At 35.9% G+C, this 19,269-nt stretch overlaps 1 protein-coding gene across 4 annotated transcripts in view; it reads left to right on the top strand.

The window, feature by feature from the left end:
* Prkg1 (protein kinase cGMP-dependent 1) overlaps positions 1-19,269 on the top strand; it is a 1,307,364-nt gene that overhangs the window by 241,325 nt on the left and 1,046,770 nt on the right. The window lies entirely within an intron of this gene.

Genomic DNA, 19,269 nt, shown 5'->3' with positions numbered 1-19,269 from the left:
TTCATGCATTTTATCAAGTGAATTATATGTTTTCTTTTAGTTATCATTATATTTGTTGTCTTTCTCACCAGACTGTAGTCATTTGGGGGGCAGGAAACAAGTCTTATTTATCTGTATTCTTCTAGTAGTCACACTAGGATGACTTATAAATCAATATGATTGATATTGCTGGCATTTGATATGTGCTTGCTGAATAATTACAAGCATAAATTATGTGGCCAAAGTTTCCATAGCATGTACATTTTACTTGAACTATTTTTATTAGAGATTTTAAAGTGAAACTATAGTGGTTTTACCCCATACACTGACTTAAACATGATACAGTTGAAGGCTGAAACACAATGTCACTGACAGGTTTAATGTGCTGCCGACTGAAATATCACTTGTTCATTTATTGCTCATTGATCCACAGCAGATCTCAACTTGGCAGATTATTGACTACAGATATGAGATTCTCTTGGGGTTTATAAGGCAAATTTTGGCTCCTTGTGTAAATATTTATTGCTATAATCAGTAGCTTGATGGGGTCACTAGTGGATGTAGTGTCCATAAGTATAAAAATAATCACTCTCATCAGAAATTGTTCTCAGTATTTTCAACAATATTCAACTTAAATCTCTAAGAGGGAAAAGCTGCTCAATGTCTTGATGAGTAAATTAATTTAATGTTAAATATATTATCTCAGACTTGCTAGTGAAGATTTTTTTTGCTTAAATTATTTTATTGGTACATTTTAGGTATACAATATGTTTACATTTATCATTGGGTGCTTGTACCTGTACATGATGTATCTTGGTTCTTATTTTTTCCCCATTACCTGTGCCCTTTACCCCCTCCCCCCTCCCCCCCCTTCCCTATTTACATAGACTTTGTTTCCATTTTTTTTTCTTTTCTCATAATTTTTCCTTTCCCTTCTTTCCTTTCCCCTTCCCCTCCCAGTTCCCTTACCCCTTTGGACATTTTCTTGAAGATATTTCAAATTGGGAAAATGCAGTATAAAAAGCACATTATTTTTCTTTCTGTTCCATGTCTACTCTGCCATGAATAATTGCTGTGGACTAAATATTTCTGTCTTCCCACAATGTATGGATTGGAATCTAATCTCTGCTGTGCTGCTGTGTAGAGGTGGGTCCATTGGGAGATACTTATGTCATGGAAGGTGGAGCCTTCGTTAATGAATTTAGGGACCTTGCAAAAAGAAGCCAGAAAGCTAGCTTCGCCCTCTTTGTGTCATATGAGAATATCAAGTTGTCTGTTGGTTTTTAGCCTGCAAAAGCCCTTACTCAACTATGCTGGCATCCTGAGCTTAGAGTCTCATCCTCTATGACTGAAAAATAAATTTCTGGTTTTTATAAGCCACTCGGTCTATAGTACATTGTTATAGCAGCCTGGATTGATGGCCAGTAAATGACCAAGTTGTTATTTGTAAGAATATATTTACTTCAAATAGGAGAATAAATTTATTTCTTCATGTGGTCCATTCTTTTTGTTAGCTACTAACTAAATACATTGGGTAACTTGTTAGAAATGATATAAAGGATTCTAGATCAGATGATGGTGGCCTCTCCTCTCCAGACTCCATTCATCAGGTGGGTATGACTATCACCTAACTCTTGTAGGTGTAGATTACTAAAGATCTACACTTTCCATCTTCTTCCAAGTAGTTTCTGTGACTTATAGGAGATGTGTAGTTCAGAGGAGCCTAGGAAGTCACATCCCCCTCCAAATGTGGCTAATGGCCACTGACTGTGTAATGTAGTGAATGACAGTTCAGCTTTCTCACATGAGTGAGAAAGGCAATCTCTGTTGTGCTATGTTCCAAGGCTTCCGTGGAATTAGGCTCAATACAGACTCCTCTTGGAGATTCTCTGTGATGGCTCCTTCTACTGTTCTGTCCTGCTTTACTTACTCCCCTACTGATTTCTTCTGAGAGCACCAGTTCAATAAGTCTCTTACAAGAATCCCTAGTTCAGGCTCTGCCTCCGTGAAAGAAACCCTCTTTAAATGACACCCAGAGAAAAGAAGTTATAGTTTCTCTTCAAAACATATATAATCCAAGAACAGACTAAGTTGGTAAATAATTTAAGACTTATTGTGATTTAAAAGACATGCAAGGATAGTGCTATGGGAGTTTTAAAAAGAAATTCTTCACTTACATTATGGAAGATATAGAAAATCTTTAAAGCAAAATAACCTGAGGTTGGTTTGAGAATTGCAAGTAGACCATTTTGTCTGGGGAGAAATGGAAGGTTTATAACAGGGCCATATTATGGAATGACTAGGAAGTTAGGCAAACGTGTTTGTTCTTCATTACAAAGTTGATGAAAAGCCACTGAGTGTATTTAAACGTCACAGCAATTCTGTTGGAAAAGTACTCTGGAAGATTCTCTGACTATGTAGGATAAATGGTGCTGGGAAATAGAAGTTGGAGAGATTAGTAAGAAAGATAATATAAATGAGAAAAAGTTAAGGGGAAGTGAGAAACAGAAGAGACATTTTGGAACTAAAATTGATAGGACTTGGCAAATAATTTGATAAAGACAGAGCAAGAGTGAGAATGAGAGTGAGAGAGAGGGGGAGAGACTCAAAGCTTTTGAGTCTGTGTAAATGGTGACATCTTAGTGCCTTCCCAGAAGTGGAATTGCTGCATTGAGGAAAATATACATTATAAATGCAGTTATAAAATACAGACACCGAGTTTTATCCCTTTTAAAAGCCTGTGCCAATTTAATGAGGGATATCTTAGTATCTAACTGTTATTTTCATTTATTCTGAAATAATGAATAAAGGTGAATATATTATCTGGTTTTGTCAACGACATCTGTCATGTTGCTGAGAGAGGCAAGTGAATATTCCTTCTATGGTGGTTTTGCCTCTCCTTGAACTTGGAGTAGTTCTTTGCTATGTAGGTTTTGGTGCTTTGTTATTAGGCCCATGATGATTTATGACAGTTCGAGCCCTATTTATAAGGTTTTCTGACTAAAAGCCAAGAGAAAATGTGAAGCAAAATGGAATTTTCTAGGCAACCCAGATATGTTATGGGCAAGATGAGCCTTCCCTGAAAGTCCTTTGGTGAGCACTGTGGGAAAATTTTGGGTTAGAAGACCTGGGTTTGAATGCTTTTTCTACCCAGTGCTGGTTGTCCATAGTTGGATAAATCACTTAAACTCTGAGGTCTCAGTTTTCAATTCTGGACCACAGTTCTTTCTTCAAAGGGTTGTTCTGAGGAACAATTGAGCTAATGTGAATAATTTTCTTTATGTTTACAAAATGAACCTTTATAAAAAATTTTATTCTTTACCTCCTCAAGAGCAAAAGCTATTTTTCATATTTGTTTTTGTCAGCATCTTTCCTGGCACATTGTAACTGTTCAAAAAAACCTTGTCATCTGTATGAATGAATGATTTGTTTTCTTGGGTGGTATAAGTGACAGGCTGTATACTTCAATTTGTTTAGCTCTGTCTGAAATAAGAAACCAAAAGGAGAGATATTTGGGGAGCTTTTTTATGTTAAAACCTATTTTCTCCATCTGTTTTGACTTTTATTGGTGACTTACGTATTTCATTGAGGATGGATGAAGTTAGTTTTCCTCTTTCCACACACAAGTATATTATTTCTGATAAGCCTTTGGAATCTGTAACCATTGTTTAAACAACATTTTCTGGTTGAGATAGTCACAGCTGGCTCAGCACATGGAAAAACCTTTGTTGTATCTTTTATTTTAACTTTCTGGTATTTCCCTAAAAATGATAGGAAGATGAAGAGCTACCCACTGTTTGGATTTCTTTTTTTTCCCATTCAAACAGCTTGTTTAGATTATTATAACTTCTCTGCCCCCTCTCTGTCTCTCTCTCTCTGCCTGTCTGTTCATTGCTTCCCTCCCACATATGTGTATGCTTATATATATTATTGTGCTCCCAAATTTTCTTTTTTTTCCTTCAGAAAAGTTTTTTAATGCTAGATAACATTTTTCTGAGGTCTGTAGTTGGCTTTTCTTATTATGTTTTTGGAGAAACTGTTTGTAACAGAATCATTTCTTAGAGAATCTTCTCAGCCTCATAGCTACTGTGTTTCAGGTACACTAGCCAATTATTATAATTATTCTCACTTTGTAAGTGAAAAACATGTGGATTACAGCGATGGAACAAGCTGCTGAGTCCATCCTTAAAAATCCCTGTTCTACCTTGAACTTGGGACTTTTCAAAAGGTCTTTAAGTATTTAGGTACCAAAATCCATTTCCTTAGGCAAACTGAGACATCAATGTGCTTGGCTGTCCTTCATTTCAGTTTACGAGCCCATACAAGCACTGAATAGGTCCTGTGGTGATGTAATAAGTTTGGAGTTGAGTTTCTGTAACTCCTAGGTGAGATTATTAGCAAATGCAGAGTAATCAAGAGATTCTCTGCCATTTCTGAGTGCCATGGTCTGCACTTTCCCAGGCTGATGGAGTTGCCAACGTCATTGCCTTTCCTGCATTATACATGTTTGCACCTCACTTGCAGTTTCACCTATTCCTAAAGTATCGCTTTGTATGTTAGCCCCTGTATTAAGCATTTCCCTGTTCTAGTGACTAGACTTTCCATTCTCTTCTACGATTCCATAGCAATTTCCTGCCCAGTTCATATGACTTCTCACAGTCTGTACTGTATGATGGCTAATGTTTTTGCATATTTTTCTCACTAATCAGATGATAAGTCCAGAGCAGTTCTGTTTTTTTTTTTTTTGGTACCAGGGATCGAACTCAGGACCTTGCGCTTGCAAAGCAGGCGCCGGAACCACTGAGCTAAATCCCTGGCCCATCCAGAGCAGTTCTGCATCCTCCACAGTAATCACTCAAGTCTATAAACTCCAGGTAGGGGGTTTTGACAAACATATGTTGATGGAAAGTTAAATCATCCACCTATAATAAAATTACATATTTAAAATGATTTAAGCTCAAGCAAGCAAACAGCAGGGAAAATAGTCATAATTTATTTTCTAAAGGTTCTGTCTTCTGACTTTTACTGGTTTGTTGTAGTGAATATAGCTCACATGGATACTTTGCAATTCTGTTTTTAAACATACTATAGTTTCTGAGGGTTGACTAGCCTGTCAGGAATGTACCCATTACTAATGGTTGAGCCAAAAAAAGTATTTTTGGTTTGCTCAAGTCAAAAAGAGATCCAAAGACCAGTCTTGATGCCAACAATACACTCCCAAAGCAGAGTTTATTGAGCTGCACAGAACTGCCAGCCATCCTACTGCCGGAACTCACCAGAAAACTGTGTCAGGTTTTTCTTGGAAATCATCAAAAATATTGTCTGACTTTTGCTAACAGACATCAGTTTTGTGCTACTTTTTCATCTCAAAAATTGTCACTTAAATTGAGATCAGCTTTTTCAGAAACTGAAACTCAAATGCAATTATGGCATTTTGGCAGAACTTTGCTAATTGGGACAGGAAGGTGATTTTTGAGAGGAGGGTATTACTGAAGATTGAATCTAAGGCCTTCTGCATACTAGGCAAGCATCCTACCACTGACCTAGATTCTCAGTCCTTTATATTATTTATTCTGAACAGGGTCTCACTAAGTTATGCAGGCTGGCCTCAAACTTGCAATCTTTCTGCCTCAGACTTCCCAGTAGCTGGGATTACAGACCTGTGCTACTGTGCCCTGCTGGGGGAAAAAAATCACTTTTTACAAAGTAAAAGGAACCAGAAATTAAGTGATTTTGGCTAACAAGGTGGCATATGCCTGTAAACCCCTCTCCTAAGGAGCCAAGGCAGGAGGATGGCACGTTTGAGGCCAGCCTGAGCAACTTATCAAGACCTTGTCTCAAAATGACTGTCCCTCAAGTCTTGCTTCATCAGAGAGCCTCGGTGGTTACCTGCTTGTGCCTGCCTTTTCTCATTCCCTCAAGCTGGTGGGCTCGGTTTTCCCATAGTCTGCAGGAGTGTACCCAGTCCAACTCTGCTCTCATACAACTCCTTTTACTCCTCTACTTTTGATGATCCCAGTGTTTCATTCAGCTTTACCTCACAAGCAGATTACAGGTGAATGGGAACTAATGGCAGTTTCACAGTATTTTCCTTCCTTCTGGAATTCTTACAAAACGTATAAAGTACTCCTTAATTCTACCAGTTGTTTGTTTCCAGCACAGTAGTATATCCTAACTTCACAAACCCCACTGAAAACTAACTTCTCTCTGGTAATACATTTATTATCCTGCCTTGCGTGATAGTTACAATATAGGCAATCTTATCTGAACCTGTCCTAAAATGTAAGCCTTAAAGGATCTACTTCATATTCATGGTGACATAATTAACTCATTGTCTTCCATCATTAGGTACTAAGTACTGGCTGGACAAATTTCAAGTTCTGTTAAAACAAAACTCAGTCTTCTTTATTTTTTCCCTTCCCCAAGTTTCAGTTATCTAAGTAAATAAGAATTTTAGCATATGGTATTGTTTCTTTTACTAAAGAAGTAGTAGACTTTTAGGATTTCACTGAGAAAAATAAACTAATTGTGGTGTGTGTGTGTGTGTGTGTATGAGTTTGTGTATGTATAGATGATGAAAAGGTGGTATATGGGGCATTATTTAATTAGTATAGAACCTATGATACCAATTACAAGGTACATGGTCATTCAGAGATGGTAAAATTGTTGTATCTTGGGAAAATTGAGGAAATACTAGGGTGATCACTACTAAGAAAATACAAGTTCTAGGGTCACATTTCAAATGCACTTCTGATTTTTCTTAAGTAGACTTACAGTGAGGGTCAGGCAAACACAAACCTATTGCTGTCAGTTGGCATGTAGGTATGTAGGCTCTTAGAAAGATGGGCAAGACCTCTTTCTGCAAAATTGAAAATAAGAAAAGCCTGGTGGTGGGGGAGAAATCACTCCACTTGTTTCCTTAGATACTGAGAAGGGGACTTCAGAATGCAAAGGGCTGTGGAGTTTGATCTGGGAAAGAACAGAAAGGGAATTGATTGGATTCTATACAAAGTAAGATAGACAAGACAACCAGGGCCTGGCTGGGACCAGGAATTTTTTTCTATTACAACTTTGGACACGTTCCACCAGTGATATCTTTGACATGTGTTGGTATTTTGACATTTTAGGAGAACTCTTAGGATTTTATATTCTTCTTACTATTTGATTCAAAGGATTATCATGTAGAAAATTAGGAAGAGATTTCATGTGAATATTTGACATTAAATTATGCACACTCCCCTTTATGCTCTCAATTTATTTTTCTCCTGAAAGCATTTTGTCACTTAGAGCTGCTGTCAGGTTCATGGGTACAGTGTACTGAGCCAGGCAGATTTTTAAACGGGTCTGGGAAGTCAACTGGAAACCCCTCCAGCAATGGAAAAATTTGGTTTTTTCAAGCCACTCATGATAAATTCCCTTTTGGGTTTCTGTGTTTATGTGAAATAAAGAAACAGAAAGATACTGTTTTGACTAGTGTTGGCAAACTGATGAAAGCTGGTTTCTGTCTGAGTTGTTTTGCTTTTCTCCTGTAAAGTGTGTAGAAATATATTCCTTTAGTGGTTTAAGAGTATGCAGATATGCATTGACCTCATACTGGTTGCTGAATTGCCAACCTTCTCTAGCTTTCATTGTAATCCATGTCTTCAGGCATTTATGGGACTGCACTGGCTTAAATCCAGGGAACAGATAAATGTTTACAATAAAACGTCAAGAGTTTAGTCAAAGTATTAGTGTTTCCACCTGGTGAAAGTAAAAGAATATATATGTGTAGGAATTGTTTACCCATGAAGATAGTTTCACATTCTGTCCACAAAGATAGTGTTCATGCCCAATTTATTTTCTTTTTGTAACAGTTATTGACACAATTTGTAATAAATTAGAACTATTCCTAGTAGATGAAAAAGCATGAGTTTAATATTTTCTCATGTCTTATTTTCTTGGAATATTATTCATGCTGCATTTTGCCCCTTTCCTGAGAATAGTTAATTATCACAGAGCAGATTGACATTAATGAGGCATGGAAGCAAAAAACAAATTAGTATACAAAATTTGGGGCTAGTACTATTTCATTCTTTCTCTGTGTTTTCTAAAGGAACTCGAGTGTTTCCTGAGAACAATTCCCATTGCCTTCAGATTCTCCCTGGACATAGTCAGGTGTGATTTTCATGAACTTGAAAATAGTTGAAGTGATTATTCATACCTATTACTTTTCTAGAATTAATTGCTTGAACATGAAAGAAGTGGGCCCTGGCATTCTCAAATCATATTTTTTTTGTGTGAATAATGTTGGAAAACCTCTTTCCTACACCTATTTTATGCATCATGCAATAAGTTTTTCTCAATATAAATGGACAATGGTATTTTACTTTCAAGTAGTGAGATTTTTTTTTTGCAGAAAATGACTGGATTATTTCATACAAAGTAACCACTCATTTGGAATTGCTCACTGCCTGAGCAGATGTTAGAAGGATTTTCAATGTATTAAACAATGATGCTTAGTGAAGTCACTCTTGTAATTAGGTTGAAACTAATGCAGGACTTTGAAAAAATATTTCCATTAAGATAAAAAAGCTCATTTTTTAAGGACTTAGAATGAACCTGTAGTTGATCTGTACATTCCATTTTTGTGAAGTGTGTGCGTGAGACAGAAAGTGGAGGCAACAATATTTTAAGAAATAGAAAGAAGGCACAGAACAGGGCGATGCTCTTGTGTAATTTGAAGGAATACTTCTAGTATTTTGAAGATTTATTTATAATATATAAAGACAAAAGTTTGGCCTGAACGTTTGTGGTTCTCATTTGTGATAGGATTCTTTATTCTTATAAAGTGGAAAAGAAAATGTGGTATTTGTATTTCTGTTCATAATGTGATACTATAGTTAACTTTTTTTGTACTGGAAATTGAACTCAGGAAACAATGAGCTACATGCCTAGCCCTTTTGATTTTATTTTGAGACAAGGCTTATTTCACTAAGTTGTCCTGGCTGGTCTTGAAATTTCAACCTTCCTGCCTCAGCCTCCAAGGTGGCTGGTATTATAGACATATGTAACCAAACCTGGTGCTATAGCTTAGATCTAAAATGTCTGCTCAAATTATCACATTTAGACAGGGGTGCTTTGGGAAGGGGACTGGATTCATGTGGGTGCTATACTCATCAATTGATTAAGCCACTCATGAGCTCCTTGGTAATGTGCTGTTAGAAGGTATGGCCCAGGTGGAGGAGTCATAGGGTCTTGCGTTTGGAAGGCATATCTGTTGCTGTGGTTCTTTACTTCCCTCTCTGCTTCCTGGATGCCATCAGCTGAACAACTTTCCTTCACCAGGGCCTTTTGTCATGCTGTTTCTGCCTTGGAGCAGCTGACCATTAACTGAGTGCTCTGAAACCATGAGCCAAAATAAACTTTTTCTCCTTTAAATTGCAGGTATCAGATAGTTTTATTCCAGAAATAGCAAAACTAAGCAATATACTTGCCTAAAAAATTTGCCATTAGGTTTAAAAAAATTAAAGGACTCAAAACAACCAGGATTATTTCTAGTGTTGAAAGAATGGAATTCTAGTCCTAGGACCACCATTTCAAAGTGTTCTTAAAGACTCAAAGTATATGACATTGGTTTCTTAATAGTCTCATTAAAAAGCCTCCGTATGGACAAAGGAGCATATGAAAAAATAGTTCAACTATGTTCATAATCTATGTGAAGTTTGTTCCTCTTGTGATATTTGTTTCATGATATTGCAGCATTATAAATTAATATCTAGTTTGTGGTATCCAGAGAATGAAGTTGAGTGTGTGTTAGCTTCAATTTTTTTTTATTGATGCAAATCCCATCAGTCATACCTCTTAATTGACAGTGAATTAACAGAGCAGAAGTTTGTTTCTCAGTCACTTTACATGTTCACTGTGGGCTGACAGGAAACCTTCAATACTGCTATATTACCCATGGTAATGGAGACTCCATCTTGGGACATGTGTCCTCATCACTACTGAAGAGAAAATGAAAGGTTGCCACGCGTCCTTTGAAATTTTTTGCCTTTAAGTTACAAATTTCATTTTTACATTTCTTTACTGGATAAAGGAAGTCACAAGACCACACCCAACCTCCAAAGGGACCAAAGAGGGAACCCTACCATGTTCCTGGAAAGAAGACCAGAGTAATTGTTAATAGTCTAATATTGATCTGACCTACTACACGTAATTAGAGTGGTCCCAAAAGGGGAAGGGAGGCTTTAAATTCAAATTCCTAATTCTTATTAGGAAAGAAGTTTCAGGCACATTTCCTGCTAAGTAATAGTGTCACATGTGAAGAAGGAATCCACAAATGCACATTTTTAATAACTGAAAAATAAGGAGGCCTTTCTCTTCAATCATAAAGTAGTTTGTGGTAGTTGGATAAGTTACAAGTGCTTACAACTACCATGTGTGATACTGCAAAATTAGAGCTCTTGAATTTTTTTTTTTTTTTTTATACCAGGGATTGAACTTGGGACCTTGCACTTGCATGGCAGGCGCCGGAACCACTGAGCTAAATCCCCGGCCCACTCTTGAATTTTTTTGGAAAAGATGTCATAGATACCTTTTTCCTAGGAGAAGCAATAACAAGTGTGGAAATGTAAATGGTGGGGAAACAGGTTTATAGGGAGAGCACATGGAGGAAGGCAGAGGCGTAACTTTGAGGAGCTCTTAGGGACAGGTGCTGGGGAATGGAGGAGGCAGGAGGTGGAGAAAGTTGCATTCTTTGATCCTTACTTTGGTTGAGAAGTGATAGAAAATGAATTATTTATAAAACATTCATTTACCGGAGTTCTCCCTCCTCCTCTCCTTTGGTGCTTCCATCCTTCCCTCTTTTCCTTTCTGCTTCCTCCTCTTATACCAATATAACAAAAATTCATTAGCTGAGCATTCTGTCTATGGTCTTGGCAATCCTATTATATATGGAAATTACTTTCTAGTGTGTATGACTGTGATAAATATGTGTAGAAAACATAAAATTCAGCAAGAAAATAGCATTAGGTTTTAATAAGGTATTCAGGAAAAGTTTCTCTGAAGATGTAGTATTTAGATGGGAGAATAAATTAAGTAAGCAAGCCTTAAAATTTTAAGGGAAAGGACTTTCCAGACAGAGGGAATGCTAAGTGGAGTAAAACTGAAGTAAAACTGTATCACTCTATTATCCAGTGCTGGCTTTTCAGAGATGAAGTTTTGTAGGATGTGGCATAAGTTGTGTCCCACTGTTGAATATTTATTTGTGGGATGAGTGAATGAACAAATGAATGAATATAAATTTAACATCAAGAAGTTCACAATGAAGTAGAAGATGGAACTTTGCATGAAAATTGCTATACTCGGTAAAAATAACAATATTTAGCATTGCTAAGCACTGAGCACGATGCTCAGGACTTTACATAAATGATTTTATGCAGTTTTAAAAACAACACCATGGACATGTTGTTGTTCCCATTATAAACAGAAAATGAAGAGACATTCCATGATATAAAGGCTATGCAACTGGACACTGGAACCAGACTGCTCAGATTTCAATGATAGCTTCTCCACTTACTGGTTTTGTAACCTTAAGCAAGTCACTTAGCTTTTCTGATGGAGTTTACTCACAAGTGAAAAATAAATGTAACCACTTCAAGTGGCTGGTGTGGTGGCTGCATGAATTAAGGTATGTTAAGTACTTAGAATAGTACTTGGCAGCATATGTGATTATTGTCACCACCATCATCACTTTCAAAATTTTAGAGCAACCAAGGGAAACTATCTGAAAATACCACACATCAGAGAAAAGATTCTTAAACTATGACTTGCATGTAAAAGTAAAATTTCTAAATGGGTAAAAGAATGTATTCAAATGGTGTGTACATGTGTATTTCAGCATTATTTTTCAGGAGGGCTATTTTTAAAACATAAATTTGGTAGAAAAATGTCTCTACTGACTATCAGATTACTATAATAAAGGTTCCCTCTTATTCTCTAAAATGCTTCTAGGCTTGCAACTTGTAGATGTGAGAAGAAAATTCTTGTCATTTTCTATTTTATGAGACAAAAATTAATTCAGGCCACTTTGTCTTTTCTTGTCATTATGTAAAAACGAAGAAAAACAATATCCTATGCAGATGGTCAAATTGAAGAGATAGTGGATGACAGTTAAATTTGACATCCACTGAAGATACTTGATTTGATTGTGTAGAATTCTGTGTCAATGTGTGCATACACTTGTGTGCAATTCTATTATGCAATCTGTTACTGAATCACAGATGTGATACTTTTTTTAAAGGCATAATCTGGAAATATCCTCTGAGTTTACATGCAAGAAAAAAATGGCTCATTTGTTTTACACATATGAAATTATGTCTTCACAGCATCTTAATCAATTTTTTTTTCTTTAGAGTGAATTATGTTAAGAGCTCATTGCCTAATGAAGCTGAGATGTACTTCGTAGCCTAACTCTTGTGGAAATGCAGGCTTGTTTGGTTTTTGGAATGACCAATATGCTCTTGAGTTGTGTTTGAAATTTAATCCAATGATAGAAATTAAAATTACATGATGATAGCAGCAGAAAGCTCGACTTAGATGTGGCAACCAGGCGAATAATTATCTGGATGATAAATAAGTACACAAAAATTAAAATTGCATGTTTTTCATTTAAAGTTTAATGTGGGGAAAAAAATCCAAGAAAGAATGAATGCAAAATTTATCACCTTTCTTTTTTAATAGTAAATATGCAAGTGGATGATTACAAAATGGGAGAACTGGAGGTGACTGGAAAAGAACATCATGATAATGTTGGACTATTGGAATTTTAATATACTAGAATTCAGTATCTATTTTGAGAATGCAATGCTGTTTCCATTTATATTTACATAAATAAACTGTGTCTGCCTACAAACTGTCCTTTATGACTTAGGAATAATTTTCCTGTGGTATAAATTGTTACTTCTCTTTCTGGCTTTGGCTCATACAGACAGTCTTTATAAACATGATTTATTATTTACATAAATTGGTTCTCTCTTCACCACTCATAAATACTCCTTTGCAGTCATTTGAATTCAGACCTGATGGTGGATGTCAAAGGCATGGCAAGAAAAATGGGAAATCTAATTCGTTTAAATTTTTATTTCTTTTTATAAAATAACTTCCAAAGATTGCCTTGAGGTTTCTCTTGATATTTTCCTCATTTCTTATGAGTTCCTCCTTCCTCTAAATTGCAGGTCTTGTAGATGCTTAAAATACCATAATGTGTTATAGTTTCAGCCCTTGTCCATTTTGAGGGCCTTTTTAGGAATTTTAATAACTCATGTTTATATATTTTGTAGTATGAGTGAACTGTTATAGGTATTTATATTGTTAAATATAATTTAATGATATAAGTTGGTGTAAATTTAGATGACTTATATTTTCTAGCCTAGTAAATACTTGCTCTATCTACTCTACCACTGTTTTTAAATGTTACTTTAGAGGCCCTGAGCAATAAGATGTCACATATTTGAATATGACATTGTTTTGTAACAAAAAGTTGCTCTAAAACACAGGTCTTTGATGTGGTGAAGCTAAAATAACTGTAAACATGTGTGGTTTCTTCATGCCCATTAAACCTGTGATTTATACAATGTTCTCAGCTATGATGAGATCACAGTCAGGCAAGATAGAATTTCCTTGTTTAATTTTTCTTGTTGGTTGTTTTCCACGTGAAGTTTGTAATGACTAGCGTATTATGAAGTGTTTTTTTATTATTTTTCATATGTCTTCACAAATATACAGCATTCACATAAAAGATTAGTGACAGATGGTTTCAAATGCATATTAACTATAAACATCAATATATAATAACATCTTATAGAGTAATGGCCTGATAATTTTATGTGTGTGTAATAAGTGGTACAAATATAAATGATAAAGATATTATTACTAACAGTATTTTGGGACCCAAGTCTATATAGTGAAAATGATTAGCACAATGCCTGGCACATAGTAAGTTATCAATAAATATAAAATTAAAAAAGAAAGATAACAGAAGGCCTTGGCCTTCAGAATGTTCAGACTGTGTTGGTTATGCTTGTTTATAGTCATTTGACCTTGGACAATTTACTTAACTCCTCTTGATCTCAGTTTACTCACCTGTAAAGTGAAATCATTTTGATTAAATGTGATAAAGGAGTTAGTGATACAGAAAAGTTTTAGATAACTTAATAGATTGAATATTAAGGTAGTTGTAGAAGCAAAATAAGTAATGTGTTCTTTTAAGATTTGCTTTTCCCATAACTCCTTGTTTAAGGTGAGGATTATCTGACTCTAAGGGGTAACTTCATTAACCTAACAAAGTTACCATGCCAGGGTGAATTTACAATGTATATGGCCTATCTTGTGTCTGTGACTTGTAAATAGGAACTGGAATTGTATTTACACATCAAAGACCACTAGGGATGAGATAATGGCTAAAAAGGATACAAAAGGGAAACGCTGAACAAAGGGGGCGCGGATGTTGACCAGACTGGTTTCTGGCATTCCCGTCCGCTCTCGAGAAGAAATTTTATTATTTTATCCGAATTCTGTGTCTCTGTGTATTTCTTTCCGAGATTTCTGCAACGTTAGCATAGTAACAATGCGTTCTTAGTAAATTTTAGAAATATTTTTAAATTATTTTATGAATGTAAAATTTTGATTAAATGAGTAGTATGGTTAACTGAGAATTTTATATATGTATTTAGATTATTTATTTTCAAAAACTAGTAATGAATACACTTCAGTACTGTAGTGTACCTTGAGTATAAATTATTTTTTTCTTTAGCATTGAAGGCACATAGAAACTATTTGATATGCATTTACCAAAGAAGATCTATGGTGTTGTGTGGCACTAGGCTGCACACAGGGGTTACGTGATTAAGGAGTCTCAGAAGGTCACACAAGGAAACAGACATCATGTAATGCTGCAGAAGGCATCTATTCAGTAGGGAGGAAGAAAAAGATTGGAGGAAGAGGGCTGGGGATTTAGCTTAGTGGTTCTGCTGCCTGCCTGGCTAGCGCAAGGACCTGAGTTCTATCCCCGGTACCCTCCCTCCCAAAAAAAGAAAAGATTGGAGGAAGAGGTGAATGAATGGATGCCTAAGGTTTTCTACAGGTAGTGAAATGTGAATTGTATTTTTATGGCAGGCAGAATTTTTAGAAACAACCCTCCAGGGTCTCACACTTCCTAATCCCATGAATATGATGGGATTTTAATCCTATCATTGTGATCTGTCATAGGAAACATTTGGCTTTAAAATAGGGAGATTATCTGATCAACATTATTTAATCACATAAGCCCTTAAAACCAGAGAACTCTCACAAGCTCCTGGCAAAGGCAGGAGCTTTGGTGAAGAGGAAGACAAAAGGTAGTCAGATTTAAAGTACAAGAAGGAGCCAACATGCTATTGCTTGGTTGAAGATGGAGAGGCAGCAAGAGAAGATGTGTAAGCAGCCTTACAGAGCGGAGCGACACCCCAGCTGATGAACAGCTGGCAAGTAGCAACCTCCATCACACAACCACAAAGAACTAACTTCTGCCAATGACCTGAATGAGCTTGGAAGTAGATTCTTTATCAAGGGATGCCAGAGAAGAGTCCAGCTTGGCTGCCACCTTCATTTTGGTCTCATGTAACTTGAAGCAGAGAACCCAGAAAAAAAAGCACCCAATTTCTGATCTGCAGAACCTACAATATTATAAATGGATATTTTCCATGTCATTAAATTTGTTTTAATTTGTTAAAAAGCTAATATAATTTTAAAGGATGTGTTTTAAAGAGTTAGCCAGAAGAAACAAAGAGAGGCCAACTAAAAGACAGATGAAAAAATCTAATTGAAAAGACACAAGGGCTTTAATGATATGTTGGTGTAAATTTACATGGCTTATATTTTCTATCCTACTAAATACTTGCTCTGTCTACCCTACCACTGTTTTAAAATGTTATGTTAGAGCCCCTGAGCAATAAGATGTTATATATTAGGTACAGAACTATCATTATATAACAAGATAAACATAAGCACACATTGGGTTCAACAGCAGTCATTCACGGTTGAGTAATGAGAATAAATAAATATAAGAATCATTTCACCGTGGAGAAAAGGGAATGGTGTATACTAAATAAAAAGAGAAAAGAAGCAGTGAAGAAATATGCAACAATTTTTGTATTAAGGTTTCAGTATGTAGAAATATACTTGTAATATTTGTAAATAAGATGCTTAGTTTTGATATATTTCAATCTGCACTGTTATTATATTTAATACCCTTCTCCAATGATAAAAGAAAAATCTACTTTATAAAATAGATTTTCTGAGTTACAGAATGCACTTTGTCTCACGGGTGCTATGGTTTAGATCTAAAATGTCTGCCCAAATCTCATGTGTTCAGAGATATGGGCTAGTGGGAAGATATGGATCACTGGGAGCATGACCAGGAAGAGCATGTTCTTGTCCCAGGCTCTTCTCTCCCTGTTACTTGGTTGGCATGATGTGACCAGTTTTCCTCTATCAGACACTTCCACCAGGCTGTTTCTACATTGGAGTGAGCCAACCATAGACTGAACCCACTGAAATTATGGGCCAAAATAAATCTATCCTTCAAGTTGCAGGTGGCAGGCATTTTGTCCCAGTAATGGAAAAGCTGACAATACAAAATGTAAAATAAAATTAATGTATTTTTGTGAAATAAAGTTTGCTTTGCATATCTTTGTTAAAATGGGAGACATATTTAGTGTAATCCATCACTTAGTCCTCTACTAAATGGAGCTATGAGAGGGCAATGACTTCTTTGCACAGTACATTCTTTATAAAATCATCTCCCACATCACATTAGTAATTAATATTTAAAAATTCTCAAGTGACTGTAGTTTAAATTATTACTATATTATTATGTTAGCAATCTAGGTCCATGATATAAAATATATTTAAAGTGCGCTTCAACTAAAATGATGAGTCTCTCTTTCTTTGTATAAGTTCTGTAAAATAGTACCGGGGATTGGGCATCTCTAATCTAGAAATTGCAAATCTGAATTTTTACCATTTGAGGAGTGCTCAACAGGTAAAGTACATGTAAATAATAGAAAATTAAAAAAAAAATCCCCAAACCTGAAAAACTTCTGAATGCTTCCCATACAGTATTTTTGATAAGGAATACTCAGCTTGTGCTAGCCAGTCCCTCAGTAAACAGTGAATTTTTATAAGGTACTAAATGTGACTTACGGGCCAGGTTTCTACATGGAACTTTGGCTTACAGCTGCAGCCATCATGATAATTTTAACAAGTCAATAAAATATCTTGTTAAAAGGAAAAGATTGAATAAAGTGAAACATTTTTCCAATTCTATGTGCTCTGCATTGTTGAAATTGAAAGTTGAGTTCACATTTCTAAATAGCTGAATAGAGAGCAGTAAATAGTGACTGTTGATAAACTAATGACAATGAGTGGAAGATAATTTTCTAGTCCGGTCTGCAATGTCTAAACTTCTGAAGTAGAACGTTATCAAAGAAAAGAGCTCACAAGTGTTTTTCGCCCCCTTTATTTCTTACTTCCATAGCTTCTTATCGAAAATTGGGCTGTATGAAAGAAATAGTGAAACCACTTTTATCACCTTCACTTTGTCTCTCATAAAATCAAAGTTATGGGTGTTTTTGAGCAGAGTAGTTTGTCTACTTTTCTTTTTTCAATAGATCTAAATTAAAACTTGATTTCCAAGTACAGCATTAATCAGTGTTGTCTCCCCTTATCTTGCTGGTTTAATTGGTTCAAACACACTGGCATTCACTCTGAGGATTTTCTAATCATGCCTGGAATCAGAAATGTCTAATTGGTTTTTAATTTGACCTTTTTTTAGATGTTCTGACCCTTTCTTTAGTAAAAACTCTTTAATTCATTTGTTTAAAGGTTGATAAATCTTGCTCAATTTCTGTCATAAATAACTTTTGCCTAAACTTTATATAATAGATTTAGAAGTACCATTAAAAAGTTTGCAGAAGGAAATCAGAAGGTCTCAGGGTTCTAGAAATAAGAATTATGGCACAGGTGTAGTTAATACTTCTTTGTGTTGGCAGTGGCCATAGGAAGTATGAAAAAGCTGTACTACAGAATAAGTTGAAGCAATAATTTATGCCTAGCCATAGATTAAATATAGTTAATTTAATTACTTTCCTTTGAGTAAATCACTGAAATGCGAAGACCCGTGGGAAAGGGTGTTTTGATTAGGAGCAGGTTTTGATAAATCTGCTTCACCTGCCATCCTGCAAATGGTATCTTGGGATATGACACGTAGCCCAGCACAGAGATGGGTCATGGGGTGGGGAAAGACCCAGAGAAGCAGTGCTGGAAGATAGAAGATAAGCTGCACCTTGCACTTTAGCAGAGATCTGCCTTTGCTTTCATCCAGACCTGCTTCTAAGTGTGTCAGGTGGGGGTGCATGTGGGAAAAGAGAACATTTTTGGTAGGAAGTTCTAGATTTTGGTTCCTTCTGTGTCTTAGTTCAGGCATCATGAGTGCCATCATTAGAAGCACTAAAAAATCAGGGCAAAGCATTTCTGCTTAATGCTAGAGCCTCAATGCCAGGAGCATGTTCTACCCCAAGGCCCTCTTCAGCCTTGTCCCCATCCAGTTCTTTTTAATAAGAAGTCATTATCATCTGGCCTTGGATAGTTATTACTCAGAGATTTAGCAAATAATATTTTCAGACATCAAACTAATTTGCATTTGTGCTTGAGCAAATTTTCCCAGGTGGTACAATATTTTATATTTTGTTGTGACTGAGAAAGTTATGAGACACATAAGAACAGATTTACTTTCATTTTATTTTCCACCTACAGGGTTTCCTACATTTTCATAGTCTGTATGCTGGGGTACTTAGAGAAATGAATTTATTTGTAACAGAAGTATCCAGCCTCTCCAGTAAAATTCGTGACCTATTTCAGCTTCATGTTTATTGTGAGAATAGGATTGAAGAGGCCCACATATGGTTCAAATTATAGGGAAGACTGAGGTGGACAGAATGTAGGCCAGTGGAATCATCAAATCTAGAAGTAATCCATGAAAAGTGTGGCAGTTTTATCCATGATCTTATTCCCTCACTCAAAAAAGTCTCATAAATTTAATGTTGGTGATGAAAATAGGAAGAAAGAACTTTGATTTCCAGTGCATATGAAAGTGGATATACACTATTTTAGTCAGTCTTGGCTGTTGTAACAAAATACCATGAACTTTGTAGCTTATAAACAATATAAATTTTCAGTATTTCTCACAGTTCTGGAGGTGGTGAGTCCCTGGTG

This window comes from Heterocephalus glaber, unplaced genomic scaffold, assembly GCF_053883595.1.
Source record: "Heterocephalus glaber isolate CG9 unplaced genomic scaffold, H.glaber_assembly_v1.0 deba00001497, whole genome shotgun sequence".
Classification (NCBI taxonomy): Eukaryota; Metazoa; Chordata; class Mammalia; order Rodentia; family Bathyergidae; genus Heterocephalus; species Heterocephalus glaber.
Note: the sequence above shows the minus strand (reverse complement) of the source record. Positions and strands in the feature narration are given on the sequence as shown.